General features: G+C 40.0%; 1 protein-coding gene across 9 annotated transcripts in view; it reads right to left on the reverse strand.

Annotated features, from left to right (window-relative positions):
- Positions 1-22,493, reverse strand: part of SLC26A5 (solute carrier family 26 member 5) — a 90,184-nt gene that overhangs the window by 67,271 nt on the left and 420 nt on the right. For all 9 annotated transcript variants that reach the window (XR_004033078.1, XR_004033080.1, XR_004033079.1 and 6 more), the window contains one exon: positions 19,788-19,916. The gene's annotated coding sequence lies outside the window, so the exon portion shown is untranslated. Of the gene's footprint in view, positions 1-19,787; positions 19,917-22,493 lie in introns of those variants that run through there.

A 22,493-nucleotide genomic window follows, 5' to 3' on the forward strand; every position in this document is an offset into this window, starting at 1 on the left:
GACAGGAAAATCACTTGAACCTGGGAGGCAGAGGTTGCAGTGAGCTGAGATGGCGCCATTGTACTCCAGCCTGGGTGACAAGAGTGAAACTCCATCTCAAACAAAACAAAACAAATTGAAATCAGGGTTGTGTATGATCTACCACAAAATATTGTGCAAAATAAATATCTGTGTCCAAAGAGGTTGAAAATCCAAGAGCCTATAATAAAAAGAAATTCTGGCAGCAAATGCAACCAAGTACCACCAAGGATGATATTAAAATGTTATGGTTTGACTGTTTTTGTCTCTTTCAAAATTCAAGTTGAAACTTAACCCCCAATACAAGAGTATTACGAGGTATGGTCCTTAGGAAGTGATTGATCATGTGGGCTCCGGAGCACTCACGAATGGGATTAAGTTATAAAAAGACTTAGCAGAGGGAGTTCACCCCCTTTCATCCCTTCTGTCCCTTCCGCCATGTGAGGATACAGTGTTCCTCCTCTCTAGAGGATGATGCAATAAGACCCCATCTTGGAAGCAGAGACACCTGGCCCTTACCAGCTGGTGCCTTGTTCTTGGACTTCCCAGCCTCCAGAACTGTGAGAAATAAATTTCTATTGTTTATATATTTCTGTCTGTGGTATTTTGTTATAGCAGCTCATATGAACTAAGAAATGGTAAATCTGGAGAAAGAATTTTGCAGCAGAACCTGAGAAATAAAGATGATATGTTTTTTGTTTCAGACTAGCAAGGTGGGTTGGCCACCTCTCATCTAGCTCTTTAGGGCCACTCTAGGAACTCATCAAAATACAAGAATGACTGGGCTGATGTATGAGTGGAGTTTGACACATCACAAACCCTACCACTGGCTTCCACCTGCCCTAACTCCTCCAGATCATTACACGACAGCATTATAAAACCATCTGTAATCCAGGCAACATACCATGCTGCTTTAAGCCTCTGTGCCCATCCAGAGTTTCAATTCATTCTAATAAGAGATGTTGTTTCTTTCCCTTCACTCCTTCCATTTTCCCCACAGCCTAATCTTTCTATCTTCCAAACCCGTGTTCTGTCTTCTGCTTCTCTGTGAAGTCTCCCCTCACTTATAATCCTTTATGAAATGGGCCTATGCATGTTACTTGGTGTACGCTTCCATTCTTCTATTCTAATAGAATCATTGATCTCCTCTTCTAGACTGTAAATTCCTTGAGACAATATCATACTCTGAATTCCCAGGACCTATCTCAGTACTTGCATCTTAACAGGTGCTCAGTAACTGGGAGGTGAATGAAATCTTCGAATGGGTATGTTATGATTATTGATAATGCATACCATGCTTCCTCTCTGTCTTTCATCTTATAGATTGTGTCTGCTTTGAACTTTATTTTTTGTAGACATCAACTGCTTAGTCTTCTTTTGTCCTAGTTCAGAAAGGTAATTTCTTCCTTCATATGGCCACTTGAAGAGAAAAGGAACACGTAGACCTGAGGAAGGTCTAATAAGAATCAGACTCTAGTTTTTCTCCTGTTGCAGAAACTCAGTTTTACCAACGATTTTCCTGTTACCCCACAGGAGTTTGCTCAGCTGTCAATCAGGTGAATTATGATGATCATGTCTAGGGATGTTTTATTACCTACAAGGCAGTGGTGACCAAATGTGGCCAATCACCACAATGGTCTGGGGAGGGCTTGAATTACTGGGTTCAGGGCCTTATCCGGAATCTACCCAGTCAGGATTTCCATTGGGTGAGGCCTGAACAATGGGTATTCACTACTTGTGGATGTAAGCGTGTGTCCCTTACCCATGTATGTGGCAACCTTCTCTGGAGATTTCAGGGCAACAGAATGGTTTACACTGAAGCATAGCAGAGAAAACACTTAAAATACTAGGCATCTTTATCTTTAGTCTTAAGAGTCCTTTGGCTATCCCCAACATCAGGAATTCCTCGTGACACCTGTGAATCTGAGAGTATAAAGACAAGAGGGTGGTCACTTACCACTCCCTTATTTCTCCTTCTCCCAGAACCTCAAAATTCCTTCTATTTCATTAAGCAGAGCAATTATATTTATGTATTAAAAGTTCCCCAGGACATGCAGTTGATCAGCTAGATAGTTACTTGACATACTGAAAACACTGGCTTTCAACTCTGGCTAAACGTAGAACTTCCTCAGGTACTTTTAGAAAACACTAACGCTTAGGCTCCACACCTGACCAACTAGAGCACGGCCTCCAGGAGGCAGGCTTGGGCATTTCTTTATTGCATCCTAAGATGATTCTAATGAGCAGTTCAAGTTGAGAACCACTGGCTTAGAATCTGAGAGAGAGAAATACATATGAAAAATACATAAGAAAAATCACAAAGAAATATTTGAAAATGAAAACCAATTATAGATGTTGAAGAAATTAATACTGAATCAGTGACAAGATTAAAGCCTCATGAGATCTTTTAAACTTTATGTTATACATCATATATAGAATATATAATACAAAATAATAAATGTAATTGTCATAAGATGCTTACTGAAAAGTACATGAAATCAGTTTTGAAGAGGATTAAAATATAAGGACATAATTTAGTAGTAAAAAGAGCTTTTTCAAATTTGCCATTTTCATTTAGGGCATTGGTTCTCAGCCATAGCTGCACATTGGAGTCACCTGGGCAGCTTTAAATACTGATGCCCGACTCTATTTCCAGGGATTCTGATTTAATTGGTCTGCAAAGCAGACAGGGATTGAGAGCTTAAGAAGCTCTCAGGTGATTCTGTTGTACAGCTAAGGCTCAAAACCACTGACTCAGGAGATGGCAAAACAAACACCCTTACCCACACATACATGTACCCACCACCCAAACAAACAAAAAAAACTAAATAGGGTGTAAATAAATTCTGTGCAATGCATTATAGCACTATGTTTACTTATGTGTGTCTGCAAAATATTTAATACAAATTACAAAAGAGTACTATTTAGCTTAGGTTTCTCAAGCAAAGTCTTGTTTCTATGCTTATATTCTCACAACAAAAGAGAGTTGTGTGGAGGTGGGCAGTGCAACATCCACTATACTTCAGGCAAATGCAGTCTCAACTGTCACAACCATTTCATTGTGGGTTTCAATTATGAGCAAATCTCAAACAAATTTAGATCTCAAAACATTAGATGGATTTTCTAAAGCATTAAGATATGCACTATCTGTAGGGTTGCCAGAGAAAATATAGAAGGCTCAGTTAATTTTGCATATTAGATAATCAAGAAATAATCTTTTAGTATGTCTCAAATATTGCATGGGATATAATTATATTAAAAAGTATTCTTTGTCTCAACTTTAACTGGGTATCTTGTATTTTTCTTTGCTAAATCTGGCAACCTTAACTATCTGTATTTTAGGAAGAGACACAGAGAAGAGACGATTCTCAAATATTTTTTGAGATACTGGCACCCTGGCTATAATCTATGTCCTTTTTGAGATGGCTGGTTGCTAGTACAAGGACGTTTCAACTGGGAAAGGAAAGGAGAAGAAGATGTTGTAATGAAAGGCTGTCCTTTTAGGGGACTTTTTATTTGCATCAACAATGATTAAATAATTGAAGCCTCAAAGGCTATCAATAACCATCTTATCAGAGGCAGAGAGGCAAAGTAACCAAGGAACCAACACTAGGAGATCAAATAACGAGACTCTTATACGACAGACAATGAGCTTCCAGTATGCTGATTGAAATTATAAATCACCAAATTGTAAAAGTACACAAATCCTTACACGAGAAAAATCACTTACTAAGATCACCTAAAGGGACACATCTTCTAGCAGGTCCTCAAACACAAAATACTAATGACAGCAAAGCAAATTGACCTCGAGCTTCAAGGTCCATTTACCCACAGCCAGGAAGGGAGGAATTTTAAGGTAAATTAGAACATTTTTCATCGTAGATTTTTTTTTTTTTTTGAGACGGAGTCTCACTCTGTTGCCCAGGCTGGAGTGCAAGTGGCGTGATCTTGGCTCACTGCAACCTCTGCCTCTCAGGTTCAAGTGATTCTCCTGCCTCAGCCTCCCGAGCAGCTGGGATTACAGGCATGAACCACCACGCCCAACTAATTTTTGTATTTTTTTGGTAGAGATGGGGTTTCCCTTTGTTGGCCAGGCTGTTCTCAAACTCCTGACCCTTAGGTGATTTGCCCACCTTGGCCTCCCAAAGTGCTGGAATTACAGGTGTGAACCACCGTGCCTGGCCTCATCATAGATTTTAAAATCTAAATTTATTGTAACTCCCTCACTTTGTAGATGAGAAAATGGATCCATCTACACTCACTTGGGGGTAAGAGACTTATCCAAAAATATTCACAAAACACAAAACTTGTCTCCTATTCAAAGTAGCCTTTAAAAGGCATCTCTGATACTTACAAAATATTGCCATGATAAATATTTATAAATAAAAAATAACAAAATGGTAACAACATTTTAAACTTCAGACTAAGAGCCAAAGTCAGCTGCATGCCAATAACGAAGATTCACTGTGGTTTTGTGGCGGATGCTCTGAATTGGAGGTCATGATCAGGGTAGACCCCTGGTTCTGTACCTCAAGTGTCTCAGTTCTACACTGTTATGGCAGGGTCAACCACACCAGAGTTTTCTATGCCTTGCTGGCATGTCACAATCACCTGGGGAGATTAAAACCACAACTTCCAGGCCTTCTAGAGATTCTTTTGTTTTTTTTCTTTTGAGATGGAGTCTCACTCTGTCGCCCAGGCTGGAGTGCAGTGGTGTGATCTTGGCTCACTGCAACCTATGCCTCCTGGGTTCAAGCGATTCTCCTGCCTCAGCTTCCCAAGTAGCTGGGATTACAGGCACCCACCACCATGGCCGGGTAATTTCTGTATTTTTAGTAGAGATGTGGTTTCACCATATTGGCCAGGCTGGTCTCCAACTCTTGACCTCAGGTGATCTGCCCACCTCAGCCTCCCAAAGTGCTGGGATTACAGGCATGAGCCACTATGCCCGCCCCTCTCTAGAGATTCTAATTTAGTAATTCTAGAATCTGTATTTTTTTAAAGCTCATGGAGTGAGACTCATGCACAACCTACTGGGAAAATAGGTTGTGAGCCTCATGAAAGGAGAAACGCAATACTACTAATTTCTGTACAGTGATTGGTACTTAGGGCTAAAAAATGCTTGCTGAATGAACATATAAAAAAATTTGTCTGAGTCTTAGTTTCCTCATCTTTATTAACTTTTAAACCACTTTATTGAGATATGACTGACATACAAAAAGCTGTATATACTTAGTGTATACAAGTTGATAAGTTTGGAAGAATCTATGCCATAAATGTATCATTACCTACAAAAGTTTGCTTTAGCTCTTATTATTATTATTTTGTGATAAGAACACAAGATCTACCCTGCCAGTACTTTTTTTTTTTGAAACAGAGACCTGCTCTTGTTGCCCAGGCTGTAGTGCAGTGGCAGCATCTTGGCTTACTACAACCTCCACCTCCCAGGTTCAAGTGATTCTCCTGCCTCAGTCTCCTCAGTAGCTGGGAGTACAGGTGTGTGCCACTATGCCCGGCTAATTTTTGTAAAATATTTTTACTAGTGATGGGGTTTCACCATGTTGGCAAGGCTGGTGTCGAACTCTTGACCTCAAGTGATCCATCTGCCTTGGTCTCCCAAAGTACTGGGATTACAGGTGTAAACCCCTGTACCCGGCCTGTTAGTGCATTTTTAAGTGTACAGCAATGGGTGGCTAACTACAGGTACTATGCTGTACAGTAGATCTCTAGGATTTCTTCGTCTTGCATAATTTTAACTTGGTTTCCTTTGATTAATTTCTCCCCATTTTTCTCTCCTCCCAGTCCCTGGAAATAACTATACTATTCTCTGCTTCTATGTTTCCTTATCTTTAAATGTTTCCAGTGACAACATTCTGGGAACAGTATCTGGCAAGTTTCAAAATGCCAATTAAATCTCTTGGTGCTTAAACTAGCTAGAATGGATTCAGTTGTCTGAAACTAAGAGCCATCATCAGTGAAGTAATGCTTTTAAGTTTTGAAATCGTATTTTTCTCTGTGAACCAGAGGTATCAGAAGAGAGTGAGTAAGGGCATTCATCCATCTACTCAAAATAATTTACACATTTATAACTTTAATAATGCATATATTAACCTTTTAATCCCAAATATGCAAGCACATGCCCAAACTTACTATATCTTTCACATGACTTCTCTATGGGCCTCAATACAAACAACAAAAATACATTTTACTATGAATTTTTTCAACATTGCCCTGAGCAACAGGATGTGAACTTTTCTATAATGTACACAGCAAATCGCAAAAGTCTCATGAATTAGAACCCAGAAAAAACATATTTTCACTTATGGCTTTATCAGCCTTTCCTAAAAGGAATTCGAAAAAGCTGTTTTCTATTCTTATTACTTTTTGGACTGTTAGCAATAACCAGAATATATTATCTGCTTTCCCTTATTAACTATCATTGATTAATTATAGTGGCTCAATATGTAGAAAGAGCAAAAGGCCCTAAGGCCTATGCAAACTGGTGTTGAATGTAGACTGTAAGCTCGATGAGGGCAGGACTGTTATTTCTGAGCATCCAGTGCACAGCCTGGTATGCAGCCAGCTCCCAAACATTTGTTGGCTGAATGATCTTGAGTGAGTGGCAGGGGCCAACGTTGCCATAGCACGTAGTCTTGTGCTGTGCCCATCCTTTCCCTCTTCTTTTATATTAGGTTGGTGCAAAAGTGATTGTGGTTTTTGCCATTACTTTCAGTGGCAAAAACAATACTTATCCTCTCCCCTTAAATTCCTCTGCCAAAGGACTCTTACACGTTAATATCCATACAGGCAATACCACATGCAGAGCCTAAGGTTCAGAAGGACTGTATTTGAAGGCTGGAACTGGCACTTTTTTTTTTTTTTTGAAATGGAGTTTCACTCTTGTAGCTCAGGCTAAAGTGCAATGGTGCGATCTCGGCTCACTGCAACCTCTGCCTCCTGGGTTCAAGCGATTCTCCTGCCTCAGCCTCCCAAGTAGCTGGAACTACAGGCACGTGCCACCATACCTGGCTAATTTTTTTATTTTTAGTAGAGATGGAGTTTCACCATGCTGGCCAGGCTGGTCTCAAACTCCTGACCTCAGGTGAGCCGCCCGCCTCAGCCACCCAAAGTGCTGGGATTACAGGCGTGAGCCCACCTGCCTAGTCAGAACTGGCACTTTAGAGCTGCATGTTTTTTTGCAAGATATACAAGCTTTCTGTACCCTAACTTCCTTATCTGTAAATGGCAGCTGGGAGTACAGGCTATGGAATGACATAGACCTCAATTCAAGTCCTGGTTCTGCTACTATGGTGGGACATCTGGTGAGTTACTTGATCTAAGTAGGGTGACCACAGGTCCTGGCTTCTGCCTGCTGTTCCAGAGGATGGCTTTGGAGAGGATACTGGATTTGAAATGGCTCTCAAATAATGGATAGAAGGCTAAAAGGCAGGCACGTGATTTTGCAGAGATGTGAAAAGGTAAACGCTAATAAGACATGTTCATGGAATACCAAAAGTACTGGTAGAAATCGTGCTTTGGGTGGTTACAGGAAATAAAACTGGAGAGGTCAAGTAGGATCAGATCTTTAAAGTCCATGAAAGGCAGGATGCAGGTTCCAATTTGCAGTGATGGGCTCTTGCTATTTGACCATACCCCAGTCCTCCTTTGTCCTATATAGAACTACTGCTCAAAATCACTCTGCCACGGATAAATTATTCCATACCACTAAATAAGTTAAATCCCTTTCAGCACTAATTTGCTGTGACTCCATAAGTTAATAAATAGCAAGATTTATTTTCCAGCCAGAAACGCTTGAAAGATCTTTAATGCTCACAAGATATGCCTTTAGAATTTTCTTTGAGGTAAAAAGCTCAGTAATTCAAAGTGGTGCTTAGGTTTGAATGACAGATACTTTAATAGAAAAAAGTTCTCTAGTTTAAGCAAAAATGAAAGGAGAATCTACTGGTTGACTAGTCACTTCTTTTCCCAAAATAATATACACATGATAAAATTGCAAGTATTATGAAAGAACTAATAATGAAAAGCAATAGTTTTCCATCCCATTCTCCCCAACTCTAGTTCTATTTCCTGAAGCAGCCATTTACTTTCTTTCTTTTTTTTTTTTCTTTCTGAGACAGGTGTCACTCTGTCACCCAGGCTGGAGTGCAGTGGTGTGATCATGGCTCACTGCAGCCTCAACCTCCTGCACTCGAGCTGTTCTCTTGCCTCAGCCTCTTGAGTAACTGGGATCACAGGCATGTGCCACCACAGCTGGCTAATTTTTAAATTTTTCTTCATAGAGAAAGGGTCTCATTATGGTGCCCAGGCCGATCTTGAACTCATGGGCTCGAGTGATTTCCCACCTTGGCTTCCCAAAGTGCTGGGATTACAGGTGTGAGCCACTGTAGCCAGCCACCATTTTCTTAAAATCATTTTTTATATTAATTCTTCTGGTGAGTTTACTATTACCTCTAAATCAGCAATTCTCAGAAAGAGAAACTGGTATTTTGGGTGAGATTTGTATGGGATAGTTCTGTGCATTTAGCATCTCTCTTCTTGACATTAAATGCTAGTAGCATTCTCCATCCACAGGATACACTTCCCAATCTTTTCTGGAATCGAGAATTACTGCTCTAAGTAATAAAATTATATGGCTGTTTTTTTTACTTATCAAGTTTAGACATTATCCACGAATGCTTACCGTGAAAAATTAACTGTTTTCAGACAGGGTCTGGCTCTGTCACCCAGGCTGGAGTGCAGTGGCATGAGCTCGGTTCACTGCAACTTCCACTTCCTGGGTTCAATAGATTGTCGTGTCTCAACCTCTTGAGTAGCTAAGACTACAGGTGCATGCCGCCACACTCATCTAATTTTTGTATTTTTTTGTAGAAATGGGGTGTCACCATGTTGCCTAGGCTGGTCTCAAACTCCTGAGCTCAAGTGATCCACCCACTTTGGCCTTCCAAAGTGCTAGGATTTACAGGCGTGAGCCACTGCACCCAGCCGAAATATTAACATTTAAGTCTCCTTACTCACTTCTATTTTTGCTAAATTATATTACTATTTTTAATTTCTTTACCTATAAAACCAATATATACCGATTTATTCTCCCTTTTCTCTTTCCTTCTGGAATTTCTATTAGACATTTGTTGGAGCTTCTCATGTCATTGTGTGCTTTAACCTCTTACATTTTACAGCTTTTTATCTCATTGGGTTGATTACAGATAGTCTCCTCAGATTTAGCTTCCAGTTTAATAATCTACTTTTGGCTCTAATATGTTAAGTGAGACATTAATTTTTAAAAAATATTTAATGTCTATATTTTTCATTTCTATACTTTTTGAAATCAGCTTGTTCTAATTTCATAGTGTTCCATTTTTCCTTTTGTTTTCAATTCTCTTTATTCTTTTAATAATTTTTAACACACTTGTGATCTTGTTCATCTATTTCCATTGTTTTAGATTCTTGGGGATCTGATTCTTCTGCTTGTTCTGTTTGCTGACACTCCCTTGCAGTGATTTGTAGGTTTTTAAAATTGTGAGTCATATTTAATTGTGGAAGGGGAGGAGTGGTTCTGTGGATGTTCCATCTACACTTAAGTTGTGACATGTCTTTACATGCTTTCATGTCTACTCTGCTAGGATTCTGGTGGTTTTAGTGGGTCCTGGACCTTTTCACTACTGTTAGTGTTTGTTTAATATGGTTTGAGGCTTCTGAACCATACAGGAAGTATAATTTTGAACCCAATTTCTGATGAGGCACAAGCCCAGGGTTTGTTCAGGGGTGACTTTCTTTTTTTTAATTTTCACTCAGGGCCTACAAGACTTCCTTGTTTCCCTAAGCAGTGGTTAGAGTTTGCCTAATACTCTATTAATGGACTAGACAGGTCTTTAGAGCTCCAGGCTTATCCAGTGTTTCAGTTCCACGGTCCTGGTCTCCTGTGGGCCTGAAGCCAAGTTTTCTTTCCAGGTTTGAATGATACAACCTCATCATTCAACACTCTAGGGTCTATATTCCACAGAAAAATTCCTATGGCTTGGGCTGCATGTGAAATTTCTTATTATTGTTGTTCTTTTTAAAACAATTTTCTCTGCATTCTTCTGACAGTCTTTATTTCAAGGTTATTTGAACATTTGTTATGTTTTATCCTTCATTTTTGTGCGTTTGTCCTGGAGGGAGATCTGAATGAGTCAGCTTAGCCCTCTATGTTGCTAGAAGTCCCATCATCATCAGCATCACCATTTTTTTAGGCTAGTCAAGTGAAGCAGTGGGAATGTAGAAGGAACAAAGAAATCAGTAACTGGTTGTGATCAATTAGTTGTAAATACCACTGCACTTGGACCAGGAAGAATTTCCATTATTTCTATAACTATGTGAATATTGTTCATTGCTACTTCTATCTATAAAAGGAAATTTACTTAATTCTTCTGAAAGTCATTCTTCTTGAGCTCACTATCTGCCCTAATTTGTATTACTTTTTTTTTCCTTTTTTTTTTTTTTTGAGACAGAGTCTCGCTCTGTCACCCAGGCTGGTGTGCAGTGATGCGATCTTGGCTCACTGCAAGCTCTGCCTCCTGGGTTCATGCCATTCTCCTGCCTCAGCCTCCTGAGTAGCTGGGACTACAGGTGCCCGCCACCATGCCTGGCTAATTTTTGTATTTTTAGTACAGACAGGGTTTCACCGTGTTAGCCAAGATGGTCTCGATCTCCTGACCTCATGATCTGCCCATCTCGGCCTCCCAAAGTGGTGGGATTACAGGCGTAAGCCACTGTGCCTGGACTGTATTAATTTTTTCTAAGCCTGGTGAAAGTACTGTCAACCTACAGTTTATTTCATTGCAATTGTTGATTAGCTCCACTCTTTCTAATTCCACATCTTCCTCCTCCTTGCTAGAGCACATCCTCAGGCAACTGCTTTAGAAAAGGTACTCAGAAGTAAATGGCCTGAGTCTTTGAATGTCTGAAAATGTCTTCATTTCACCTTCACACTTGATAAGTTACTGACAATACGATTCTAAGTTCAAAATCATTTTTCCTTACAAATTTAAAGCTCTATTAAAATCCAGTTTCCTCATGAGAAGCCTTATGTCAATCTTAAACAAATTTATTTTTCCTTTCAGAAAGTTTTAGGAATCTCTGTGTGTTCTTGACTTTGAAATTTTGTAACAATTGTTATCTCTGTATGTTTTTTCATTCATTTGATGGGCCTTTTAACCTCACACTTTTCCTCAACTACAGGAACTTTTTTTCCTAGCATTTAATTGTCAATTTCTTCCCTTTTATTTTCTTTGTTTTCTGTCTCAGAAAACAAAGATTTTCTAACTGGATTGCTGCTGTCTCTCCTCTTTTCTAGCATATGATTTCTTCCTTCAAAATTTGGTTGTGCATTCCTAGAGATTTATTTATTTTATTTTTATTTATTTGTTTATTTTTTGAGACAAAGTCTTGCTCTGTCGCCCAGGCTGGAGTGCAGTGGCGCGATGTCGGCTCACTGCAACCTCTGCTTCCTGGGTTCAAGCGATTCTCCTGCTTCAGCCTTCTGAGTAGCTGGGACTACAGGAGTGCGCCACCATGCCCAGCTAATTTTTGTATTTTTAGTAGAGACGGGGTTTCACTGTTTTGGCCAGGCTGGTCTCGAACTCCTGACCTCGTGATCTGCCCACCTCAGCCTTCCAAAGTGCTGGGATTAAAGGCGTGAGCCACCGCACCCGGCCCATTCCAGGAGATTTAAAAACCATTATTATTATTATTATTATTATTTAGGCTAGTCAAGTGAAGCAGTGGGAATGAAGGAACAAAGTAAACACCACTGCACTTGGACCAGGAAGAATTTCCATTATTAGCCTTCTAGTAAATTATTTTTATTTTAGTTATTTAAAAAAATGTTCAACATCTTTTTTATTTTCTGATTGCTCTTTCTGAATAACATCATGCTTTTGTTGTATGGAAACAACAACTCTAATCATGCTAAGAGTGCTCAGATTTTTTAAAAAGGCGATTTTCTTTTCCCTGAATGATCTCTCCTCTGGCAATAGTAATTGTTTATCTTGATGTTTCTTTTTCATGCTCCTTCATATGTCAGGTTATTCTTGGTTATATAATTTCTTTATAAATTAGGGATTTCATTTGTTTTTCTGGTTGATTTGTGCCACTTTCTTCCACTGTCATGTATATAAGTGTCTCCAGGATAGGACTCTTCCCTGAACGAAATGAACACTAACAGCCTTTGTGTACCGGAGTGGGCTTTGTTGATAGCTAGTTATATTTTGCGGTGAAGAGGCAAGAGCTAGCCTTCTAACCAGGGCCCACCCTCTTTCTAAATGCCAGAAAGAGAAAAGATTCACTCTATGGTGCCAATACTCTAGAGAAGCCCTACTTCACTATAACTAGTCCATGAAGACTTTCCATTAATCTCATTGCTCATGCATGCTATCCATTGCTGCTAACTCCATACCGGGGGTTCTTTCTAGAGGATCACTTGCACTCCGAGGGTGGACCTTTTTGTACAAATTCTTTGTTCTGTTTAATCAGTAATTTGCTTCCAAGCATTTTCGTATCCCATTATCTTCAGAGTTCTTCCACCTTTGTATCTTTTACAGTCATTTAAATGGAGTTCTAGAATAGGGAGTAAGCAAGTACTTATGCTTGGCCTGTCATCTTTAACATTTGACTTGTTATTATTGACCATTTTGTAAACTGGGCATTTGTACGCTAAAATTTATCAAACACATTTTAATGTAAAATATATAGGTGTATGGAGAAAGTTTTGAAAGTATTTACCATAACATGGTAAACAGAGGTTATGTTTGATGGTAGAATTATGAGTAATTTTATTTTCTTTTTGCTTATCTGTATTTTCTAAAATTTCCATAGTAGGCACTATTATTTTAGCAACACATATTATAAACGCTAAGTGTTAAGTGTTGATAATAGGAATAATAGGTGTTTTCTGTTATCGTCTCAGGAAAGAAGTCTGCAAATACAGGAGACCCTTGGCATTTGAGATGAAAGTGCAAGTTAGGTCCAGAGACCCCTGAGAATCCTGAGATTTGAGACCAGCATTAAATGAAAGGGGAGTAAGCGAGTTTCTAGACTGATTTAAGCTGTCAGGTTTATGATTTTGTTACATGATTCACATACAACCCTAGAAGGCAGGTACTATTTTCTAAACTACCAATTAAACATATCAGGCTACTTCAGGTTTTCTCCCTGCTGATAGTTGAAACTCAAACTGCTAAGCATCTACCAAAGGAATCACAAACCAATACCACCTACAAGGAGGCAGGTAGTTAATGAAAATGACAGAAGTGGACAAGGTGTCTGAGCCAATCTAGAAAGCATGTTCCAAGCCCAAAGTGGTCAGCTGCTATCCAGGTATTGCTGAATGTTGGGTAGGGCTTCCATTTAAAACTTTTCTTTAGACAGTCTCTTCAATGGTGTTGGGAAAACTGGCTATCCACACGCAGAAGAATGAAATTGGACCCTTTTCTCATACTATATGCAAAAACCAACTCAAAATGGATTAAAGACTTAAATGTTAAGACCTAAAACTGTAAATCTACTAAAAGAAAATGGGGGAAACTCCATGATGCTGGCCTAGGCAATGATTTTCTGGATATGACTCCAAAGGCACAGGCAACAAAAGCAAAAACAGACAAATGGGATGGTGTCAAACGAAGATTCCATACAGCAAAGGAAACAATAAAATGAGGAGACAACCCACAAAATGGGAGTAAAATTTGCAAACCATGCATCTGACAAGTGCTTAATATCTAAAACATATAAGGAACTCAAACAACCCGACAGCAAGAAAACAAATAACACAAAAAATGGGCAAAGGATCAGAATAGACATTTCTCAAAAGACACAGAAATGGCCAAGAGGTACATGAAAAAATGTCCAACATTACCAATATTTAGGGAAATGCACTTTAAAACAGCAATGATACATAACCTCACCTGTTAGAATGGCCTTCATCAAAAAGATGAATGATAACAAGTGTTGGTGAGCATGCAGAGAAAACGGAACTCTCATACATTGTTGGTGGGAGTGTATATTAGTAAAACCATTATGGAAAATGGTATGACAGTTCCTCGGAAAACTGAAAATAGAACTACCACATGATCCAGCAATCCCACTTCTAGGTACATATCCAAAGGAGTTGAAATCAATATGTCAAACGGATAGCTGCAATCCCATGTTCATTACAGCATTATTCACAATAGCCAAGACATGGAATCAATTTAAGTGTTCATCAATGGAAGAATGAATAAAGAAAATGTGGTATATAGACACAGTGAAATATGACTCAGCCTTAAAAAAGAAGGAAATCATGTCATTTGTGATAATATGGATGAATATGGAGGATATCATGCTACGTGAAAAAAGCCAGATACAGAAAGACAAATACCACAACATCTCACTTACATGTGGAATCTAAAAAACTCACAGAAGTAGAGAGTAGAATGGTGTTGACCAGAGGCTAGGTGATGGGTGGGAGGGAAGAAATGAGGAATTGTTGATTGAAGGGTACAAAGTTTAAGATAGACAAGAAGAATATGTTTTGAGAGTGATTGCACAGCAGGGGGACTGTGTGTTTTGTTGGGTCTGCACATCGCTTCATGAAAATTTGCATTGGTTTCCAACATTTAAAAATTGAGATAGTTTTTATTAAAATGTAGTTTCAAGTTCTCCTTCCAAACTCATGTTCTATATGAAGTTCTAGAATAGGCAAAACTAATCTATGGTGATAGAAATCATAACCGTGATTTCAGCCCTCTATATCCACAGGAGAGTGGTGCCAGGACCCCACATGGATAACGAAATCCGCAGATGTTCAAGTCCCTAGTTGGCCCTCTCTATCTGCAGAACCTGTGGATACAAAGGATCGACTGTATATTTTAAAATAACTAAGAGTAAATTTCAAATATCTTATAAAAACCAGGTAAGTAAGCAAGTTGGTGGATATGTTAGCTTGATTTAATAATTCTCCATTGTATACATATATCAAAACATCACATTGTACCCATAAATGTGTAAAATTATAATTTGTCAGTTAAAATACTAGTTATAATTTTAAAAAATTTTCTTTGAGATTTTTTTTTTTTTTTTTTTTTGAGACGGAGTCTCGCTCTCAACTCACTGCAACCTCTGCCTCCCAGGTTCAAGCAATTCTCCTCCCTCAGCCTCCCAAGTAGCTGGGATTACAGGCATGTGCCACCACACCCAGCTAATTTTTGTAATTTTAGTAGAGACAGGGTTCACCGTGTTGGCATGGCTGGTCTTGAATTCCTGACTTCAAGCGATCCACCCACCGCAGCCTCCCAAAGTGCTGGGATTACAAGCGTGAGCCACCACGCCCAGGTATATTGAGATTTCGTGTACACATAGTGAACTATACAGATCACTATATGGTTTAATGAGTTTACTGTGCATTTCAGACTACTAGAAATAGAATCTTTCATTATCTAGAAATTTCCCTCGTGTCCCTACCCAGTCAATCTCTGATGTGTCGGCAACTACAGTTCTGATTTCTATCACCATAGATCAGTTTTGCCTATTTTAGAACTTCATAAAGGATATCAATTTGGAAGGAAAACTTGAAAATACATTTTAATAAAAAATTTCTCAATTTTTAAATGTTGGAAACCAATCCACATTTTCATGAAACAATGTGCAGACCCAACAAAACACATAGGCTCAACTCAGCTCAACAGCAACACAACCACTTTGTGTCTGGTCTGCAGTATAAACTAAGAATACATTTTGCATAAGTTTATTAAGATTTCTTTCATGACTATTGGTTTGGGTGCTGACAGTTTTTATTCTTTAGCAACTAGCAGCACATTTCTTAGAACAGGAGGGGCAGACTTGTCTTCAGGGCAACAAGGAGAAAGGGAAACCGAAGCCCTCTCTGCAGCCAGCCTTGGGGGAAAGGAAGCACAAGGGGGGTAATGGAAAGAGGCTAATTTGGAGAGGAAAGGAAAGCCGGGGGTCACTATCCAGGAGGTAAAACAAGGAAGAAAGAGAACATAGGCTGCTGCTGTTTCAACTAAACAGTAAGAAACCCCATCTTCACATCACCTTACAAGTATCCCACTGAAAAGGGTCCCTGTATGATCTTTGGCACTCTCTCAAACTCTTGTCCACTGCTCCTTTCCTTGCTGGGGTCATTTTCTTTGCCTTCCCACCTTGTCACTCTGCTCCAGTCACATGGACTTCCTTGCTCTCTGTTGTTGTTGTTGTTTGTTTGTTTTGAGACAGTCTCACTCTGTTGCCCAGGCTGGAGTGCAGTGGTGCGATCACAGCTCACTGCAACATCTGCTTCCCGGGTTCAAGTGATTCTGGCACCTCAGCCTCCCCAGCAGCTGGGGTTACAGGCGTGCGCAACCACGCCCAGCTAATTTTTGTGTTTTTAGTAGAGATGGGATTCAACCATGTTGGTCAGGCTGGTCTCGAACTCCTGGCCTCAAGCGATCTGCCTGCTTTGGCCTCCCAAAAGTGCTGGGATTATAGACGTGAGCCACCGCACTTGGCCTCCTTGCTGTTTTATGAACATGCCAAGCACATGTCTGCCTCAGGGACTTTGCACTGGCCAGGATGCTCTACTCCCAGATAGGCTCATAACTTCCTCCTTCACCACCTTTCGGTCTATGCTAAATATCACTTCTCAGGAGAAGCTTTTTTTGACCACCTTCTTTTAAAAATTTCACAGCCGACACCTCTACCACCTTCTTTCTAGCTGCATTTTTCTCCATAGCACTTAACACTATCTAACCTACATGATGGTTTACTTCTTTATTTTCTGTCTCCCTTCCCCTCTTCATAAGACTGTAAGCTACATGAAGTCAGGGGCATAGGGGGAACTCATTAGATATTTGTTGGATAATGAGTGACTCTAGGAAGAAAATAAAGAAAAAAATAAAGCAAGAAAGGAAGCAATGAAAACCCTAGTTACTTTTGAGATTGTTGTTAAAAGTGCTCAGTAAACAGGGACTGGCTAAGAATTTTTACCATTTCTAATTATTTTGCAAAACTGTATTGCTTTCTGGAAGTAAAGATTTTAAAAGCAAACTAATGATAATCCTAAGGACTAGCACAACCCCATTCTTATTATCTTAAGAAACAAGATGTATGAGAGGATACATTTTTATTTATAAACACATAAATGAGCCATTGAGTTTAGTAATAATTAAGTTTCCAGTAGAGTTGAAATTATGACAAATCCACCTTTTCCTGGTACATTTCTTCCTACTTTAATTCATTTTAAGAAGTAGGTCAGGAATAGATTATGAAATAACAAAACAGCATGTGCCCAATACTACCAAAGCTTTGGGAACAACGATCAGCAATGAACATATAAAATGACTCCAATCCTAGAATTTTGTTTTGTTTGTTTGTTTTTTACTGGCAATGAGTACAACCAGCTCTAGGTGGCTGGAGAGGTGGGGGCTGAGCTGGTTTTGTAGGTCTGCATTGGATTTTTGACATCAGGTAAAGGCCACTCCTCTGAGATATAGAGGTAAAGAACTTTACTGCCAGTAGCTTTCCACTCCAGGAAAAAATACGCTCCAACCTAAGCTGTGATTTAGAATTAAGTCAGGCCCTGGGATTGGCCAATGCTGGATTAGACCAAGTGTGTCCAGGCTGCCAGTTCACCCCTGGAGACAGCACTGCATGCACTGTGTATGGAAGACTGCAGGGAACATGCGGGAATCAAGGGTCACAAGCCCCATTTGTCAACATGGAGCAGGTGGGATACAGTGATCTGCCTGCATTTTAGCAAGCTTGAGAATCGGCTTGCAGCAGAGATAAGACTAATCGAGAAAGAAAAGAGAGAAATTAAGTGTAGCTCTTGGTAACCCAGGTGCCTCTTACCCTTGTCAGTTTTTCTTCCTTAATGCCTTTCCATTTTTGGTCAACTCTTGTCTGTCTCTCTTACTGATCTGACAGTCACATATACACACTGTTTTTTGTCTTCTAGGTATTTTGGGATATGAAGGGTAGTAGGAAATTAAAAGAAGAATAGGGTAAACAAATACCTTTCATGGATTACAATTTAGTAAGTCCTAACTCTAAATTTAAGAAGAGTTTTCCAAGTGTGAAAATCTACAGAATTTACAACGTAATGGCAACATGATTAGGTCCCAAGAAATAATTAAGGTAAACAATGTGTTCTTTTTCTCCTCTCCCAATTCTGGTAACTCAATAGTCTTCAACTACTTGAGAAGGTGTGAGGATCATTTTTTTATCTCCGTTTGGACACTGAAGCTCACATTTCAGCTACGATCAAGGTGATCATGCTTATCCCCTGCTGACACCTTTCTTCCCCACCTCAATAAGTCACAGATCACTTCAAGGAGAAAATTTCAAGAGGCTATTAAACACTGGCATGGATACCCAGAGAAGAGATGTTATCGTCTCTGGGGACCTTTAGGAACAGCTGATCATCCTGGATAGGCAGAGTTACACCTAATTCAGTCCATCAAAAACTACTGGGTGCTGCAAAGCCAGCAAAGCATTGTGGGAATATCGAAAAGGTGAGCAGGCACGGCAGCTCCCCCTGAATAACCTGAAATGGCTTGATCTGGACTGCTTCTGAGAAAGGCATGTTTAGGTTTGGTTACCACAGATGAGGCTCAGTGCTGGGCCAGGCTATGTTTAACAGGGACTCTGTGGGCCTGCTTTCCATCCTAAGATGACACAATCTTAGAATCAGTTCTTAGCAATCACTTAACCCAGTGATTGTCAATCCTGACTAGACATTAGTATTTGCTGGGGGTACTTTTAAAAAATAAAGATGGCTGGGCCTATGCCAGTCCATTATCTTCTCCCCACCTTCATCAGTGGGGAGTCTCACTCTTGTTGCCCAGGCTGGAGTGTAGTAGTGCAATCCTGGCTCACTGCAACCTCCGCCTCCTGGGTTTGATTCTTCTGCCTCAGCCTCCCGAGTAGCTGGGATTACAGGCATGCGCCACCATGCCTGGCTAATTTTTCTATTTTTAGTAGAGACAGGGTTTTGCTATGTTGGCCAAGCTGGTCTCGAACTGCTGGCCTCAAATGGTACTCCCTCCTCGGCCTCCCAAAGTGCTGGGATTACAGGTGTGAGCCACTGAGCCTGGCTCACACTTTCACTATTGAAAACAATTGTATTCTGGAGGGCCATGAGGGAGGGGACAGGTCTTTTTCAAAATCTAGGGAACACTAAGGACTTTATCCTCAGAATAAATCTGATTAATAATTAATCAGAATCTCTGTTGGGATTTTTTCTAAATAAACTCCCAGGCAATGCAAATGCAATGGAATTATACATTAGTTGCTGAGAATCACTGGTCCCATATAACACCCTCATTTTATACATAGAAAAATTAATGTCCAAAGAATTTAACTGACATGTGACTTGCCCAAGATCATATGCCTGGTTAGTGGCAGAGCTTGGCTTAAAACCATGATCTCCATTAATTTACAAATCCAATAAACATCTATCAAGTACATTCTAGGGTTGTTGGCTCACCACCTAGTTGCCACTCAAGAATATGGTAAGTCAAAGCTGGTTGATAGCTAAGGATATCTTAGGCTGATGCTGATCCAAGTTAAAAGGTAAGTGTAAGGTGTGATGGTTCTGGCATTCTCTCTTATACTTTTCTTCCAAATAGTGGTGTGTGATTTAGACCTCAGGAAATTTTGAGGAATCTTTTGATCTGGATAAAATCCATCACTACCTCTGACCCACTCTCCTATTTACTAGTTCCAGGGGGCTGTCTACTCACCCAGATCCAACGTGCAGGACAAAAGTCAGGACAGGGGACAAGATCCCCCGCTGGGAGCTCCAGTGCAGTTCACTGAAGCCTTGATCACTGGGACTGAGAGCTGGAGAAGGGAGAGCTTGCTCCTTGGCCCTATGTATAGAAGAAGAAAAGGAAGTTAATTCAGCAGTTGCTGGTTTGTTTTTTGAAAGAAGCTATGTCCAAAATATTTCTTAACGCTGTCCTTTCATTTCTAATACCAACCCACTCCCTTCCAAGGCACAACTACTGCTATCACAGTGGCTTACATGGGATAGACTAATTATATATAATTACAACTTCTTCCTAAGGGTGAACTGCTAGGGTGTGAGAAAGATATAGTTCAATTTTTGAACTCAACCATTCCCATATGTAGCAATTCAGGAATACAAGTTTGCATATGAGAAATTGTGTCCTGAATGGGGCATCATCAATACTGGGAGCAAATCCTCTTAGAGCACTTGCCTTGGAAAGAGCAAGAAAAGTAGAAAAATGAGAGACTCATAATGTTCAAGATAAGAGTTGATCTTGATCAATTAAAAACTTAATTAGGCTAATCTGTCTTTAGTCTTTTACAAATAATACAATTATTCCTTCCCATTCACAGAATACTTACTCAAGAAGCCATGTATTTATTCCATTTGAAAGTAAATTAAGTCATATCCACTCAGTTTGTGAATTTACCCACGTTGCTTCACTTCCCTTTCCCTCCATCTACCTGCCCTCTGACTAATTTGCTGACCCGTTCTGAAGCAAGCTATCATAACTTGGGCACCAGGAATCCTCCGAAAGGCGTACAAGATTTTGAATGGGTGTGCTTTTTTATTATTTTTCTGGGGTAAGTCCCTAGTGTCCTCCAGATTTTGAAAGAGTCCTGTCCCCTCCTTCATAGTCCTCTAGAATACAATTGTTTTCAAAGGTGAAGGTGGGGAGAAGATAATGATATTGATAGTTGTTGGTACCTACAATAAAATATTTTATGAAGTTGGCCCTGGAACTAGTCTTCAAAAGAAGGATTAAAAGAGTTCATGAAATTGGATCTATCCTCCAAATGAATGGACTTACATAAAATGTACTGTGAGGCACAAAATGATTAAATTTATCCATGCTGTGTCTTTTGTGCAAGATTTCACTAGTTTGAAACCAAAAGAAAGGAAAATCATCATCTCATTTTTTTGATTTTAACTTTATTAACTTAATTATAGTGAGAACACCTGGGAATATGGACATACTTCCTATTTATCATGATTTCCCTAGAAAACTTTCACTTGGGTTACTAAAACGCAGACTACCTGCAACGGTAGAAAAATTAAGATACCAGGGGGCAACACATGATATTCAGAATGACATGAAAACTCAACTGACTTTGATTGTCAATTAAACAGGCAGTGCACACCTGCATCTACACCTCACAAGGCAATCCATTGATTGTTAGAAACTTCCTCAGTCTTCCATTCTTCTGTTCTTAGCAAAGCGCCTCTACGTGAAAGGCACTCAAATACTTGTTGGATTGAGTCAATTCTTTTGGTTTCGCTCATAAATTAATGAGGAACCTGTAACTCTGTATAGTTTCAGAGTAGTTAAAGAGAGAAAAAAAGAAATGCTAGGTAAGACAATTGGGGCTTCAGGTGTTACCTAATAGACTAGAAAGCTTTCCAACAGTGCACTTAAGATATGAGCTGTAGCAATCTTACCTAGGAATTCTTCACCCTAAGTTTCTTTCTAATGCAAATTAGTTTGAATTTCTCTCTCCTCCCTCTTGTCCTCTGCCTGAAAGTATTCGGATACAAAGCAATACTACAGTAATTAGAAGGAATAACTGACAAAAATACATTTAAAATTTCATTTGCAAAAAGGTTGATACTTCCTATTGCATACTCCGAATTCCCCTGCATTTCTATGCTGTAAATTCCTAAACTCCAGATAATACATTTATATCTAGTGCACATTGTTCAGTTTTCAGATAGGAAAAAGCTAAATCTCAGTCTGTCCCCGCAAAAGGTTGCTATTTTTGTTGTTTTAAGAGTCTCCATGAATGTTGTTTAAATTCTAGAATCAACAGTACTCATCGAAGCTAGGAAAAGAATTTTGCCCACCCCACAGCGTATCTGAGGCTTTCTTCACAGCTAGCAGATCGAATCCTTGCAGCTGTTTCTTCTTTAGGTTTCGGAGCTCATTGAGAACGTCCAGCACGCCTTCCCGGCGGGGCCCGGCCCAGGTGCGCACTAGATGAGGCAGTCAACCAAGTCAACTGGTTCCCGCTCAACTAAATGTCTCCTAAAAATAAACATTGCCGCGAGCTTCGAGAGTCCAGCGTGTTAGAGCCTCTATGATGGCAGAGCACCTGCCGCGATGCCTGATTAGTAGGGAGAAAGATTTGCCGGGAGGGGGCCAATACCAAATTTTAGGGCTGTTAGGCTCTGAGCAGTCCGTTGGTGAGCGGATAAGTCAGAGACCCGGGGTTTGAGCCTTGCCCGGCGCTGAGCGGAGGGCCCAGTCTGGGGACCACGGCCTCGCTCCCTGGGAGCTCCAGGCGGCCAATGCTGGGCAAGCCCAGACCGGCACAGGAGGAGGCAGGGCCGGTCTCCGGAGAGAGGGCCAGAGGCAGAACTGAGGGCCTGGTTTTGTGTAATTCGATGTGGATACAAACAGGCCAAACCCAAACTGGAAACGGCAAAGGGCTGGATTAGC

This window comes from Nomascus leucogenys, chromosome 13, assembly GCF_006542625.1.
Source record: "Nomascus leucogenys isolate Asia chromosome 13, Asia_NLE_v1, whole genome shotgun sequence".
NCBI lineage: Eukaryota > Metazoa > Chordata > Mammalia > Primates > Hylobatidae > Nomascus > Nomascus leucogenys.